General features: G+C 48.0%; 1 pseudogene across 1 annotated transcript in view; it reads right to left on the bottom strand.

The window, feature by feature from the left end:
- The window catches only part of LOC147725018 (uncharacterized), a 105,212-nt pseudogene extending 91,777 nt beyond the window's left edge, over nucleotides 1-13,435 (bottom strand). The window contains exon 1 of the transcript XR_015309951.1: nucleotides 13,254-13,435. The product of XR_015309951.1 is annotated as an uncharacterized LOC147725018 (transcript). The remainder of the gene's footprint in view (nucleotides 1-13,253) is intronic.
- Nucleotides 13,436-14,058: the final 623 nt, after the last annotated feature.

Genomic DNA, 14,058 nt, shown 5'->3' with positions numbered 1-14,058 from the left:
TTTTTTTAAAATAAATATATGAACAATAGTAAATAGATTAACAATCTCAATAATATTTTACGAACCACATGTATGTTCTTCCTTGGACAGTAGATACATTTCAAATGATTTCATGACTTATTGTTTCAAATAACACAATTGTCTGAATTTCAGTTTATTATCATACACATCATTTTTCCTTATTTTTGATTTACTACTCTAATTGAAAAAAGTGTGCAAAGAAGTTCATGAATCAGCTGCTGACAACTCAACATCGACAAAACAGAAATACTCGTCATGGGCCCATACCCCAATGCCTGGAAAAACACCTGGTGGCCCCCCGCCCTCGGAAGCCCACCCACCATGACTGACCATGCACAAAACCTTGGAATCATCCTGGACTCCGAGCTCAAAATGGACCAGCAGATCAACTTCGTCTCGTCCTACTGCTTCCACATCCTCCGCCTTCTACGCAAGACCTTCAAATGAATCCCCCTTGAACACAGAAAGACCGTCACTCGCGCTCTCGTCACCAGCAGACTGGACTACAGCAATGCACTCTACGCCTGAACAAACAAAACAAAAACCTCACCCGCAAGCTACAAAACATCCAGAACGGCGCTGCAAGACTGGTACTTAACCTGTCAAGACACTGCCACATCTCCCAGCAACTGCGCAAACTCCAGTGGCTCCCCGTCGAGACTGGAATCACCTTCAAGATCCTCACCCAAGCACCAGACCAGCATACCTGAACAGCAAACTCAAAGTCCACACAAAGGACCCTACGATCAGCCCAGGTCTCGTACGCCATAGTCCCCTGTGTCAGACAGACCAGATCCAGAGGCCGCTCCTTCTCCTTCCTCGCGGCCAGAGCCTGGAACGCCCTACCGCTCCATCTCAGACAGACAACATCACTCCCCATCTTTACGAGAAACCTCAAAACTTGGCTCTTCGACAGACCCCCTCTTTGATGGACTGGAACCTGCACCTCCCCTCCTCCCCAGCGCCTTGAGACCCATATGGGTGAGTAGTGGTGCTTAACAAACATGTGATTGATTGATTGATTAGCACAGGGAAAGGGCCACTGGACAAAACCATTTCAATCTGGGAACAAAGCAGAACATAACTAAAATAACTAAAATAAAACAAAGTAAGATTAATAAATTGAATGTCGACTTTCCCGCACTTCATCAAATTAAGAAAAACAATGGCTTTTTTTTCACCCTCATTTCCTTGATGCTGATGGCTCAGGGCTTAATCTAGCAGGCTTGCTCTTGCACACAACGGGTCACTGTCAGGCCTTTACTACATTCTGACTGGCACCCTGACCTCAGGCAGCTGCGAACGTGCACTGACTGCAGGAATTAATGTAAAAATGAAAGACACACACATTCGGAGGCTGTACTGCACCCCTCGATCTCTCTGACCTCTCAGCTTCACTGGCAGACAGGCCCAGGCAGCCAAACACCGCCATGCAGTTACCGCTTGCTGCCCGCCTCCTGAGGGAGACCTCTCGGCCAGCCTGTCCAGTCCAGTGACAATCCTGGCCACTGCTGCTGCACTGCTTACTCTAGTCTACCTCACTGCGCCTCGCTGGGCCATAGCTGCAAACTCCGGGAACAGCCCACTTAATCAGAGTTTCAACGCCATACACCAGGGTGTGAAAGTGGCTCAAAGAAACATTATAAAATGCCTTTGACAGTCAATGGTCGTGTTGCAGCGGGGCTGGTCTCTTCAGAAGCTTGCCATGTCAATACATGCCAATAGCCTTGTGCTAACACATATTTCATGTAACAAAGAGCGACCTTCAAATTGCCTGCAAAGCGTGTGTCCTGCCTCACAGCGGCCACTGTGCTTGCTGCTGCTAACTCCGGAGGCAACACTACATTGGAGTGAACTTTTGGAAAAGGTGGGACATAAACCCGCCATTTGCAAGCTCCAATGTTTACAGGACATACACAAAAGCCAATTCAAAAGCGCAGGAGGAGTCAGACCCCATTAGTACATACAACAGATCGCCACAGTGCAAGCGCTGTAAGCTTAACCTAAAAATCACGCCCTCCTGTTCTAGCATGGTGAATCTCGGGAAACCTTCCTTGCCTCAAGCCTGTTTGCGGAGCCATGGTAGGTAGAAACTGATTCTGGCGCCCAAGAAACCGGCTCCTCTGTGATGAGGTGCTTTATGAACGAAAACCAGAATTTAAACAGGATCCTCTACCTCACTGGAAGCTAGTGAAGGGCACATGAGTTAGGTTGAGGCGAATGTTGGGTGTCCGTAATCTGGACCACCTGGAGTCTATTTATCCAGGCAGTCAGGCAGTCCCAGATACAAATTATTCATATAGTTATAGTCTAATCTCGATGTGATAAGTGCCTGGACGTAAGATTTTCTGGCAAAAAATGCAGAAATGTCTTCAGAAAGCAGAGCAAATCAAAGCAAGAGCCTACCATAGAATTAATTTGTGGTTGAAAACAAAGACAGCTGCCAAATTTGACACCGAGATATTTTTTTTTTTTAAACCTTTATTGTACCTTTGCAAAATTACACAGCCATTGGCCTACAACCCAGTGGGCCGGCCGCAATCATTCATTATTGGTTATTATAATGCACCAGGATAAGTCCACAATTTGGTTACGTTGCTTAGAAGAAAAGTGTTTACTTTAAGGCAAATTGAAAGGAACAGAACTAGCAATACGTTGCTAATCAATAGAGGTTTCAGTTTTCTATTTTTTATAAAAACAACAAAAAGAAAAACAACAAAGAAATCACATTGCAGTCATCAATGAGTAATTAGTGTCCATTTAGCTGAATGTAAGGGCTACCCCATAGTACGTGCCACTGTTTATACCCATTGAATCAAACATGTATTAAAGGGTGGGTAACGCCTAAACTTCCTGCACGTGATTTTCATTTGTCTCGCCCCTGTCTACCCTCACTTTCTATCCTCCGGGACTCGAGCCCCTTCCCCCATTCCTGACAGCCTCTTCCTTCTGCAACACCCTCAGGGCACCTCAGCCTCCCTCCCCCTCTTCATCTGACTCCAACGGGTCATCCTCCGGCAGAGGATCACAGATTTCCCCTCTATATACATTCCACGGGGTCCAGATTTTGTTCCATTTCCCTGGATAGGCGCGACTCAAGTATACTGCCCTCTCTGTCACCATTATCTTATCCATATTCATGCACCACTGATTTCGTTGGTAGTTCCGCCGCCCCCCAGCGCTGCGCGATATCTCACTTGGCCACTATCATGCCCAACGTAACCCAAAGTTGGCCACATCTGGACATGTCGTTCGGTCCGCACACATTCAAGAGACATTGTCGCGGCTCGGGGATTAGAGAGGTCTCCAGGGTCTGCGAAACAGTGCGCATTATTTGTCTCCAATAGTCTTGGATGCGTGGGCAGTCCCAGATTGTGTGTAAGAAGGTACCCTCCTCCCCACAGCCACGAAGACAGTAAGGGTGTTGTGCTCTGTGTATGCGGTGCAGTGTTGTTCTTGTGTAGTATATTCTGTGTAGGACCTTGAGTTGTACGACCCTCAGCCTAGCTGAGATGCCCACCTCTCTTGGGGATGCTAGCGCCTCATTCCATTCGTGTTCGTCCAGGGCGTCCACGTCCCCTTCCCATTTGTCTTTCAAGGAGGTCAGTGGGTCAGGCAAGTTATTAATGAGCTTGCGGTATGTCAATGACGTCGCTCGCTCAATCATAAAGTCCGTGAGGAGACGATCCTCCATCGGGGATGATTCTGGTATTTCCTCCCCGGGGGGATGGCAGTGAGTAACGCGTGACTTATCCGGACGTAACGGTAGGATTCCTGTGGCCCCAGTTCGCACAGTTCCTTCAGGCGGTCAAATGTTATAACCTTTCCGCTTTCCCACAGGTCTTACACCGTGGAAATCCCAATGGTGTCCCAGTGAGAGAAGCCCTTGCTGTGTCTCAAATTTCCCAAGGCACGTGTGTCCCAAAGTGGGGTGAGTTTGGTTATTTTCCCCTTCCAGCCCAGCGCCACTAGCGCCGTATGCCACAGCGCCGCGGTGAGTCTAGTGGGTCCCACCAATTTTCGCACTCTCCGTTGGTCATAAAGCGGGGCTAGCATACTATTGGTACCTAGTTGTGCCCTATCTGCTTGGAAAGCTGGGTCAGTCTACGGGACATGAATCCATTGATTAATGGGCTTAAGGTGAGCTGCCCAGTAGTATAATTTAAGATTCGGCAAAGCGATTCCACCATCGTACCAATCCCTGTGCAGTTTGGATTGCGCAATACGCGCCGGGCGGTTGCCCCACAGCAAACCAGATACCACTGCTGCCACCTTTTTGAAGTATCCTGGCGCCACTGGATATGGCGTGTTCTCTAGTATGTACAGAAAGCGGGGCAGGGACAGCATTTTATACAGCGTTGCTTTACCCAGCATTGTTAAGGCCAATCCCGGCCAGAACTTGGCGTCTTGTTTAAGCGGTTCCTTGGGTGGCGCCAGATTCTTCGGTACAAATTCCGTTGGGTCCTTTGTAACGTGGATCCCCAAATATTTACAGGAGGAGCCAGCTAACCTTAAGGGGCAGTCTGGGCCCAGTGCCGGGATCGGGCCTTGCAAAACATACATTTCTGATTTAGTCCAGTTTATTGTATATCCCGAGATTTTACCATGATCATTACAGAGGTCTAGGAGTGCCGGCACACCACGTTCTGGGTCTGTTAAGTACACCAGCATGTCGTCCGCATAAAGGGATAGTCGGTCCTCCCAGCCTTCCTTCCAATGTATTCCTTTAAGTAATGGCGTTTGTCTTATCAAAATCGCTAGTGGCTCTAGGGAAAGTGCAAAGAGCAATGGCGAGAGGGGGCAGCCCTGGCGGGTGCCCCCCCCCCCAAAGGGAATGTTCGTGAAATATGGCCGTTTGCCACCACATGTGCGACCGGCTTCGTATATAGTAGTCTGACCCATGATATAAATTTAGAGCTGAAGCCCAAACAAGCGAGAACCTCAAACAGGTAGTTTCATTCTACTAGGTCAAAGGCCATTTTTGCATCTAGTGCCAGTATGACTGCTTGATCGTGGATCAAGTCTGCTCTCGCCAGCACCCCGTGAAGGTTCATTGCCGTGTTCCTGTGGGGCATAAACCCGGACTGATCCGGATGTATGAGGTCGGGTAGATGCGCCATCAGCCGGGTAGCAAGGAGTTTGGATAAGATTTTAACCTCCGCATTCAGCAAAGAGCAGTCCTCCTACGGTTTCCCAGGCTTGGGAATCGCTACTATAGTAGCCATTCTCTGATCGAGCGGGAGTTCACCCCTTTCTAAGCATTCTTCATACATGGCTAGTAAATGTGCACTTAGCTCCTCCGATGCGGCCTGATACCATTCCACTGGAATGCCATTTAGTCCGAGCGCCTTGCCAGGCTTCAGCGCTCGTATGGCAAGTTGTATTTCGTCCCTAGTTATGGCCGCATCTAAGTCATCTACTGCTTCTGGTTGCAGCATCGGAGTTCCTATTCTGTCCAATGCTGCCCGTGCCCTCGAGCCAATCTCTAGCCGCCTCTGGAGAGTCAAAAAAAACAGACCTTTTTGTCGGCGACCACCCTTAGCCGGGCCGGAAACAGCATTGAGTAGGGCAGCTCTTGCTCTCGCAATGTCTTTTTCACTTCTAAGAATGTCCTCCTCCGTCGCGATACCTCAGCCGTATAATCCGGGAAGAAAGATATCCTTGAGTTCTGAATTTGGATGGCCGGCGCCACTCTTTGCCGCCTGAAGGATGGTGTCCCGATCGCGAAAGTTAAAAAGTCTTGCCAAGATCGGTCTTGGTGCGGCCCCTGGTTTCGGTTTTCCTCCTGGCACTCTATGGGCCCTTTCCACAGTGAAAAAGTTGGAGAGGCCCTTGGGGGCAAGCTGGTTTTTGATCAGGTCCTCCACATAGAGATCCATAGCACCCGCAGTTTCAGATTCCGGAACTCCCAGGTTAAGGACGTTGTTCTGCCGGAAGCGTCCTTCATGGTCGTCCAGCTTCTCCTTGAGCGATTTGTTATCAGCTTGCAGTTTCTCCATTTCTACCTGTAGATCCGACACATCTTCCACCAGGGATTTGACTACCACCTCCACTTGCTTCACCCTTTCACTCATTTTCTGGAGGTCTGCCCGAATGAGGGTAACTTCCGTTGCCGTCGCCCCCACCGTCGCCTACACTTGGGCCAGGGCGCTTAGCACATCTTCCAACGTGGCTTTCTTTGTACCATCTCCCTCCGTCCCTTTACTCAGGGACTTACGTTGTTCCATCAGGGGGAGAGATTGTTTTTCATATGCAAATTTGTCAAGCTTAGCTTGGGTGGAATTATGCTTAGACCCTCTGCCCGCCATGTTCAACACACCAAGAAATTGCACACCGTTGAACGCAGCCTGTGGTGGTATTCTGCCAGGTGTTTTTGCAAGTGATCGATGGGATCGCTCGAGTTTCATTGGCGCTTCGGTTACGCAATAAGTGGGCTTTCCAGGCCGGACCCCAACAGACGGGTTTGCACCCCTTCCCCAGTCGCGTTGTTCGTAGTGTGATCTGTTGTCGAGCCTGTCGAGACCTCGGCGCGGGTCGCCCAGCCTGTTATTCGAGGGAGTTCGTGCCCGTAATGGCGTTAGCTATGCAAAATGGCGCCGTCGTCGCACTTTTTTTAGCTTAGGTTTCCATCAGTGTTACCGCTACCCGCAATGCTGCTTTGTCGTGGGCGATATCAACTGCCCATGGACAGTCTGTGGGGACATCGGATTCTCTACCGCCGTCTTCGCTCGGGTCAGTCCGCACCACGATCACTACCGGTTAGCAACGCCGCTGAGGCCTCACTTCCGCCCGGGCATCGCATCAACCAGATTCCGCTGCTGTTCATGTGCCACTAGGCCTTGTCCGGGTGCGGTCATTTCCACCAGTTCCCGGGGCCCCGCTGCTCCAAAACTTCTCTGCTGAGTGCCGTACGGTCACTTGACCCGGGACATCCCGTCTGGGTTCGTTGTTGAGCGGATAGGCATGCGGATTGATGCGGGATGGCGCCTTACTCCGGGAGCCTCTCTAGTTTGCTGCCGCCATCGTCGGCTGCTAGCCACGCCCCCGACACCGAGATATTTGACTAATCCTCCAGTCCACAAGACCTAGAAAAGACTCCTCCCATGATGCTCTGAGCTCACACTTATAGAACATTGAGAATCACTGCCTCCTCCCCACCCAGACCTCACCTTAATGCTAGTGCAGGTCCAGTTTGCGCAAGTGCAGCTCCTATATTGTACAGTACAGCTCCTACATACACATATTAGTGATCACAGGAACTGAATCTAGTCAGGAAACACCACATTGTAATGGCAAAAGCTTTGGGAAGTGCTGTCTATTAACACCCCAACAAAGCAAAGAATGAGAGCTTCTATGTGGTTATCACAGCGTCTCCTGGGCCCAGAGTCAGCAGTGGCACATCGTGGCAGATGCTTACATTTGGTGGAAGCCTTTCTACGAGTGTGCCATCTTAAAGTATCGAGACAACAAAAACTGGCTCACAAGGACAGTTCAGTCTTTGAATCTGGGATTTGTACTGCTCAGTCAGTGGTGGTGATGGTAGATTCCTTGAAGAATAAATCACATCATATCACCTGGATAATCAGGCAACGTTTCTAAGACGTATGGCAAGAAAACGTCACAGTGCAGTGTTCTCTAAGGGTGGGCGGAATTTGCGTAGTCGCGCTACGCAAAGTTCCGAAAAATTGTAAAAATCTCTGCGAACACGCAGAAATTCCGCGAACACGCGGAACTGCCTGGTCGCGATCTCCGTTTGCCTGCTTGGGGAGAAACATCTCACGAACACACATTTTGAGAACGAGAACAAGCAAAAAATTCTGCGAAGCCGCGGAACGCAGAATTTTGGACAATTTTGCGTTCTCCGTGGCACGCGAAATTCCGCAAACTCCGCGAGCGGAACGGAATTTACCGCCCAGGCCTAGTGTTCTCTCCCCATGACAAGAGAATGCCAACACCATCATGTATAGCTACAGTCTACATCTCTGGAACCAGTTACACTGCTATGCCACCTCTTTGTGCCTAGACTATGCTCAGGTAAAGGACAAGTGCCAGCTCAATTTCGGCAAAGGACCTACAAGGCAGAGAATGCTAATGAACAGGGACTTAATCTATAAAGTGGCCAGGATTTGTGGGGTAGTTGGCTTAAGTCAAATGGAGTAAGACACATTTTCCTTGACATCTTTCCACAAGTCACCCCGAAATGATATGACACAACATACTGCCCCTAAACCTGAATGCAGGGGTAGCAGGGTATCTGCTGGAGTGCAGGGCATCCACTTTAGTGCTCAGTTTGCGGCTAATGGGCTGGAAAAGACTAATTTACAGAGCTTGAGACAGTTTGTAAATAAAGATTGTGGGACACAGGTGACAGCACGCAAGACCCTTTCACACTCCCAGCCGAAACTAGAGCAAATATTGGAAAAAACTGGCCTGGGATTTCTTTGAGACAAGTGCAGACTTCGTGGACCCAGCAGGTGCTGCTCGGTCTGCTACTTGAGGTTTGGGAGATGGCATTGATGAACTATTATCAGCTGATGGTACTTGTGTATGGAAAAAACCCCAAGAGATTAGGCGCCTCAGCAAGAGGCTGAAGGAGAAGCCCAGAAGACATTTTGAAGTGGATTGTAGCCTAGAGCTCCCTTTCTATGCTCCGATTGTTCTGGCCTCTCCTGCCCCCACTTTATCATAAACCAAAAGATACAGTCGTTTGCGCGAGATGTCTGGTGGCAAATGACACCAAGGGGATAATGGAAAAAACCAATCACAGTTCGGTCACAGCAGAGAACACAATCGCACTCTGGCCTGAGTAAGTCAGTGAAATATCCATAAGGAACAATATTTCACGATGATGATGAGAGAACCTGCAGAGAGAGTGAATGTAAGGTGTCTTGCCACTGTAAGTAACTACGGTCAGAGAGCCCTTATTAATTTCTAAATAGCCAGGTTTGTAAGGATTTCCTTATGGGTAATAAAGCAGCTGCAGATTTTTGATTTAAAGGGAAGATTTTCATTTTAAGGCAGTGCAGATAACAAAGCTCCTGCCTCCCAAAGAGGAACTTTTGAAGGAGGGAACAATCAAGTTTCTGAATGAACTAGACCATACCGTTCTACTAGGAAAATACTATTTGAAGATTTCTTTCAAATAGTCATGGCCTAGTCCATGGAGAATTTTGAATGCAATGCAATGGGTCTTTAAGTTAATTCACTGCTTAATGGGGATCTAATGTAACCTACCTATAGCCTGGGATGCGGATTGCAATCTAGATATGTTCAGAAGCATTCGCGCTGCAGTATTTTGCATGTTTGAAGTTTGTTCAAGGATCTCTTTAACAACTTTTGATAAAGGCCTCTGCAGTAATGTTGTCTAGGCAGGTCTAGGGCAATGACAACTGTCTTCGATGAGTCAAAGGGAATGTAGTGAGCAATTTTCTTTAATGTCTTAAGAGTATTGAAAGAAGAAAAATTGACCGGATAAACTTGATTTTTAACGGTTAGTTTCTCATCAACTATAACACATTGGTTTTTTACCTTCCTACGGGTCAGTGGTGACTGCAGAGGCAAACTTTGGGGCTGCAAAAAACAACAATGAGTGAATGCGACGAGGCCATGCCATGCCAGCGTGTTGAGAATAGACCATGTACCAAGAAGTGCAGCTCCACATTGAGTAATAGCTGGCAATGCAATAACAACTCAGCACGTCATAACTAGCAGCAGTTGGTCCAGTGGACCAGTAAACAGAGCCCTGTAAAAATGAAGAGATTATAAGGGTGGAAGTACACTGCCTGGCTGGGTAGAGAGTAGGGAAATACCAGACAGCGAAGGAAAGATAGAGTGAGATTCAGAGTATGGTTAACAAGTGCCATGAGCAAGGCCAAACACACCAGGACATGGAGCTGGAAAAGAGTCACAACATTAAGTACAGATGATTAATAACAACCCAGTACCAACTAATGCACCATCCAAGGAGACCCTAGGAGGCAAGCCATTCAAGCACAAACTCTATAAGACAGAGGAGATAACACCCAAACTAAACCAAAAGTACCCAAGGAACAAATTAACTCTGCAGTGGTAGACATGTCACTGCTTAGTGAAAACCAACATACTGGCAGATAGGGTCAAGGGGGAATCAGGAGAAACTATTGACTTTAAAAACCTGCCAGCAAAAACAAGTAATTGTACTGACAGAGAATGGAAATATATCTGGGATACAGGGCAGAAGACATGGGAGGCTGTCCCCATCATAACATAAGGGTTACTGGTCTACCAAAAAACATAAAAGAAATAAATATCGTCAAGCATTTGAAAGAATAGCTGAAACAAGACAGTGGCACCAGGTCTCTCTGGGCCATAGGTAGTGGGAATAGCAAAGCACCCTCTGGGATCTTCCCCACGACTGATGTAGCTGCGCATATTCAACTACTATGACAAATATTCAGCTGCAACGTGCTAGTAGGTCGGGACATTTCATGGGTGAAAATTGCAAAATGAGGCTCTTTCCCGATTATATGGAAGTACTGGAACAGCCCTGGGGCTTGTTTATGTATATGAAGAGGCACTTAAGAGAGGCAGGTATGAAATATATGGGATTTCTTCTTATGCACCATTGAGAAATTAAGGGTGCCAAAATGTACTTTTTTGCCAAACAGCAAGGTGTGAATCAACAAAGAATAGGCGTGGAATTGACATAGCCACCACCAAAAAAAGGAGTCTAGCACCAGAGTGAAACAAACCAGCACTTCCCAAAACATTTTTTTTTAAACACAAACTCCCCAGACCAAGAGGAATGGAACAGCTTTTCACAGAGGACGCAATAAGGGATTAATTGGAGAGACGATCATACAAACTTACGGCAGGCTCAGAGTTTACTGAGAGAGTCCGGCTTTTATAGCACAATGAGGTCAAAGAATGAAGAGGAAATACTAGTGCTCAACCATCAGATGTCAGATAACTTGATCTAGAACCTAATATAGAGGCATTTGCCATCTATAATAAGGACCAGGAGATTAACATCTCCTTACCTTAAATTCTGCAAGAAGCTGAAGACATGGCTTTTCAAGTAGTCCCATTAGGCCCTAGGTTTGGATATAATCACACCAGTTCAGCAGCACCAGGATATCTTCCCAGGTGATAGTGCACTCTACAAATCTGCACAACATCAACATAAAATATGCAGTACTCAAATTTCTACCAATGTGTCGCCACACACATGCATCCAGTTCTGCCCCAAGACATACAACCACCCTCTCTCCGTGACTGTAGAAGGCATTACGTACCCCTGTATCTCTGGGGCTCACTAGACTGCAAAACAGAGATGGCAGAGACAACTACAGAGATGTGTTTTGGCTGTCTAGATAGGGGTTGTCACAGGGAGGGCCTTAAGTGGGATGAACAAAATAGGGTGTGGACAATGCAATTAAGGGTGTGGCTTAAACATGCAAACTAAATTCCCATTCACCTGTGAGCACTGTATTTTCTATTACGTTCGCAATATTAATATTATGACAACAATGTTCCTCCTGCACACACATCTGTACAGAATCACAACTGCAACTGGAACACAGGACCACTGCTCTGTGTATTCTGCTAGGATCAAGAATAGGATGAACATGTATTCTGAACAATTTTTTTTAACACACTGACGGGCACTGTGAAAAGCCAGCACTGCTTTGTAAATGTAAATGTAAATTGATATTTGTATAGCGCACTACTCACCCGCAAGGGTCTCAAGGCGCTTGTACGAATACCGCTGTGGAACCCACCCTGGCTTTTCCTGTGAGGTGTCCACTCCTGGGCACCAGCAAGGTGGAGGCCAGGCATCCTTAGCGTTGTGGAGATTAAGCAAGCTATTGCCCAGAGTTGCAGAGTGGGACTCCATGATTGGAATAGGCACCGAGGCGAGAATTATCAGGTCCGTGGAATTTTTGAGCCCAAGACCCGCCGAGGCAGGGAATTGAACCCTGGTCCCGGGCTAGACCTCTGCATCAGGGTCTGCCGTTCTAACCATTGAGCCACACTTCTCCAGCTTTCAGCCCAAAGACCCAGAATCCACCTATTCCTGCTAGGCCAAAGGAAAACAACGTTTTGAGCAGGAGTTTGCACCCCATGCCACTCTCAGGCTTCCAAAGGCCCACCAGCCAGGCAAGCCCAAGCCAAGTCACGGCTCAGAACTTATCTAAGCTGACACAATACACATAAGAGGGTGAGAGACAAAGCACTTTGTCGTTTGCTCCCATGACATTGCAATAGCAGGGTGTTCTACCTCATGTTACCCTCCTGCCCTCACCCCTTTATGTAAATCAAATATTGTTCTTCGACAGAGGCGTAGCCTGGTCAGTAAGATTTGAGGGGACTGATAAGTGTGATTAACTTTGTCCAACAATCACGCCGGCATAAAATGTTAAATACATTATATGATAAGCAGGGTGCAAGAGAGGGGCTTAAAGGCTAGTGGAAACAAAGGGAAAGGAATGCAGGTTGGTAGGTGTATTAAGAGAGACAAAAGTAAATATTTTGCAAAATACCCAACATTTTTGACGACTTTCAAAACAGAGAACTGGTGTGCATGTAAAATTCCTAGTGAAATCCGATAGACACCTTACCATACATAACTGAAAGCACCCGTACCCAGCAATTTATCAGAAAATATATTTATTAGGGAGGTGCAACACCCCAATGAATATTTGCCCCTGTTCTTAGATACCAGACTCCCTGCTCTCTCTTTCTCTGTCTAGGATTTTCTGCCAGGCAACCTTCGCTTTCAATACTAGCAGTGGTTTTCATTTCAAGGTAAAAGACAAAGGAGTAAAAGGAGACACACGCCACTCTCAACTAAGGTAGGGGCATTGCACAGCTTTGGTAATTATGGATTTGATTGCTCTTAATGCAGCTCGTCTCACCTGCGAGTCTTGCATTGTTCTGTATTCGACGTGTTTGTTTACTTTCCTTATGACGCTTTGTGCAACTGAATCCTGCTACTGCCCGAAAGTTGTTTGGGTAAATGGTGAGCGCAAGAACCAGATCAGCTGATCCTGTGAAAGGGGGCAGGAAGTGCAAAAGGGGGCAGGAAGTGCAAAAGGGGGCAGGAAGTTCAAGGAGAGGGCAGCGGCCCATTTGTCATTGCAGTAAATGCAGGATAATGTCATTTCGGCTCTGAGGAGCTCCGCTGCTCGGGGCAGCCGTCGGCCTTCCAGTTAGATGTGATATGAAGCCATCCCCGGCACAGAATGACTCACCATGGGAGTGGCACCGCTCCGTGCGTGCCCAGGCTGCCACCACCGCTCCGGTCGAGACTCGGAGGATTGGCACCGCTCCGTGCGTGCCCGATCCTCCCCCCACTCTTGTCCGTCCTTCCTCCGACACTCAGAGGATCGGCACCGCTCCTGTCCTTCCTCCCAAACTGGCACTGCCACTGGTGCTGCTGCCGCGCGCAGCCTCACTGTTCATACACTTCCGGGTAGCAGGCTGAGCACAGCTCCTTACTGCTTCCGGGTCCGGCTCCAAGGCGGACGCAGGGGCGAGTGTTCGGTTTGGCAGATGGCGCGTGCCGCATGGGTTCTGCCTGCTGCAGCCCGGAAGTGTATGAGGAGTGCGGCTGCGCGTGGCAGCGGCAGCACCAGTGCCTGCCAGGCCATCTCACAGCCAGTTTGAGAGGAAGGGCTGGAGCGGTGGGAGCAGCCCAGGCACGCAAGGGTCCGACAGCTGCGACGCTTCACGTAAACTATCTACAATGCTAACACATAATCCTCTGTGGGCGACAACCGGGGATTATAAACAGACAAGTGCCCAGGTCGGCCTTCATAAATGTCACACAATAGACAATTTCCAGCATGGCCGCAAATGTCAACAAGCAAACGGCCGCCATTGGGATAAATTTTCGAAAGTGAAAGGAAGCCCGCCATGGAGCCTACTTGAGAGACTCAATAAAGGAAATAGCAATGCAATAGGCCTCGTGTTTACGCAAGTTTGAACAATTGGCATTGTAAATGACAATGCCTTTTATTTATTTTTGGGGGTTTTAAAACATAAATAAAAGGCATT

The sequence above is a fragment of the Lissotriton vulgaris genome, chromosome 4_1 (genome assembly GCF_964263255.1).
Source record: "Lissotriton vulgaris chromosome 4_1, aLisVul1.2, whole genome shotgun sequence".
Taxonomy (NCBI): Eukaryota; Metazoa; Chordata; class Amphibia; order Caudata; family Salamandridae; genus Lissotriton; species Lissotriton vulgaris.
Note: the sequence above shows the minus strand (reverse complement) of the source record. Positions and strands in the feature narration are given on the sequence as shown.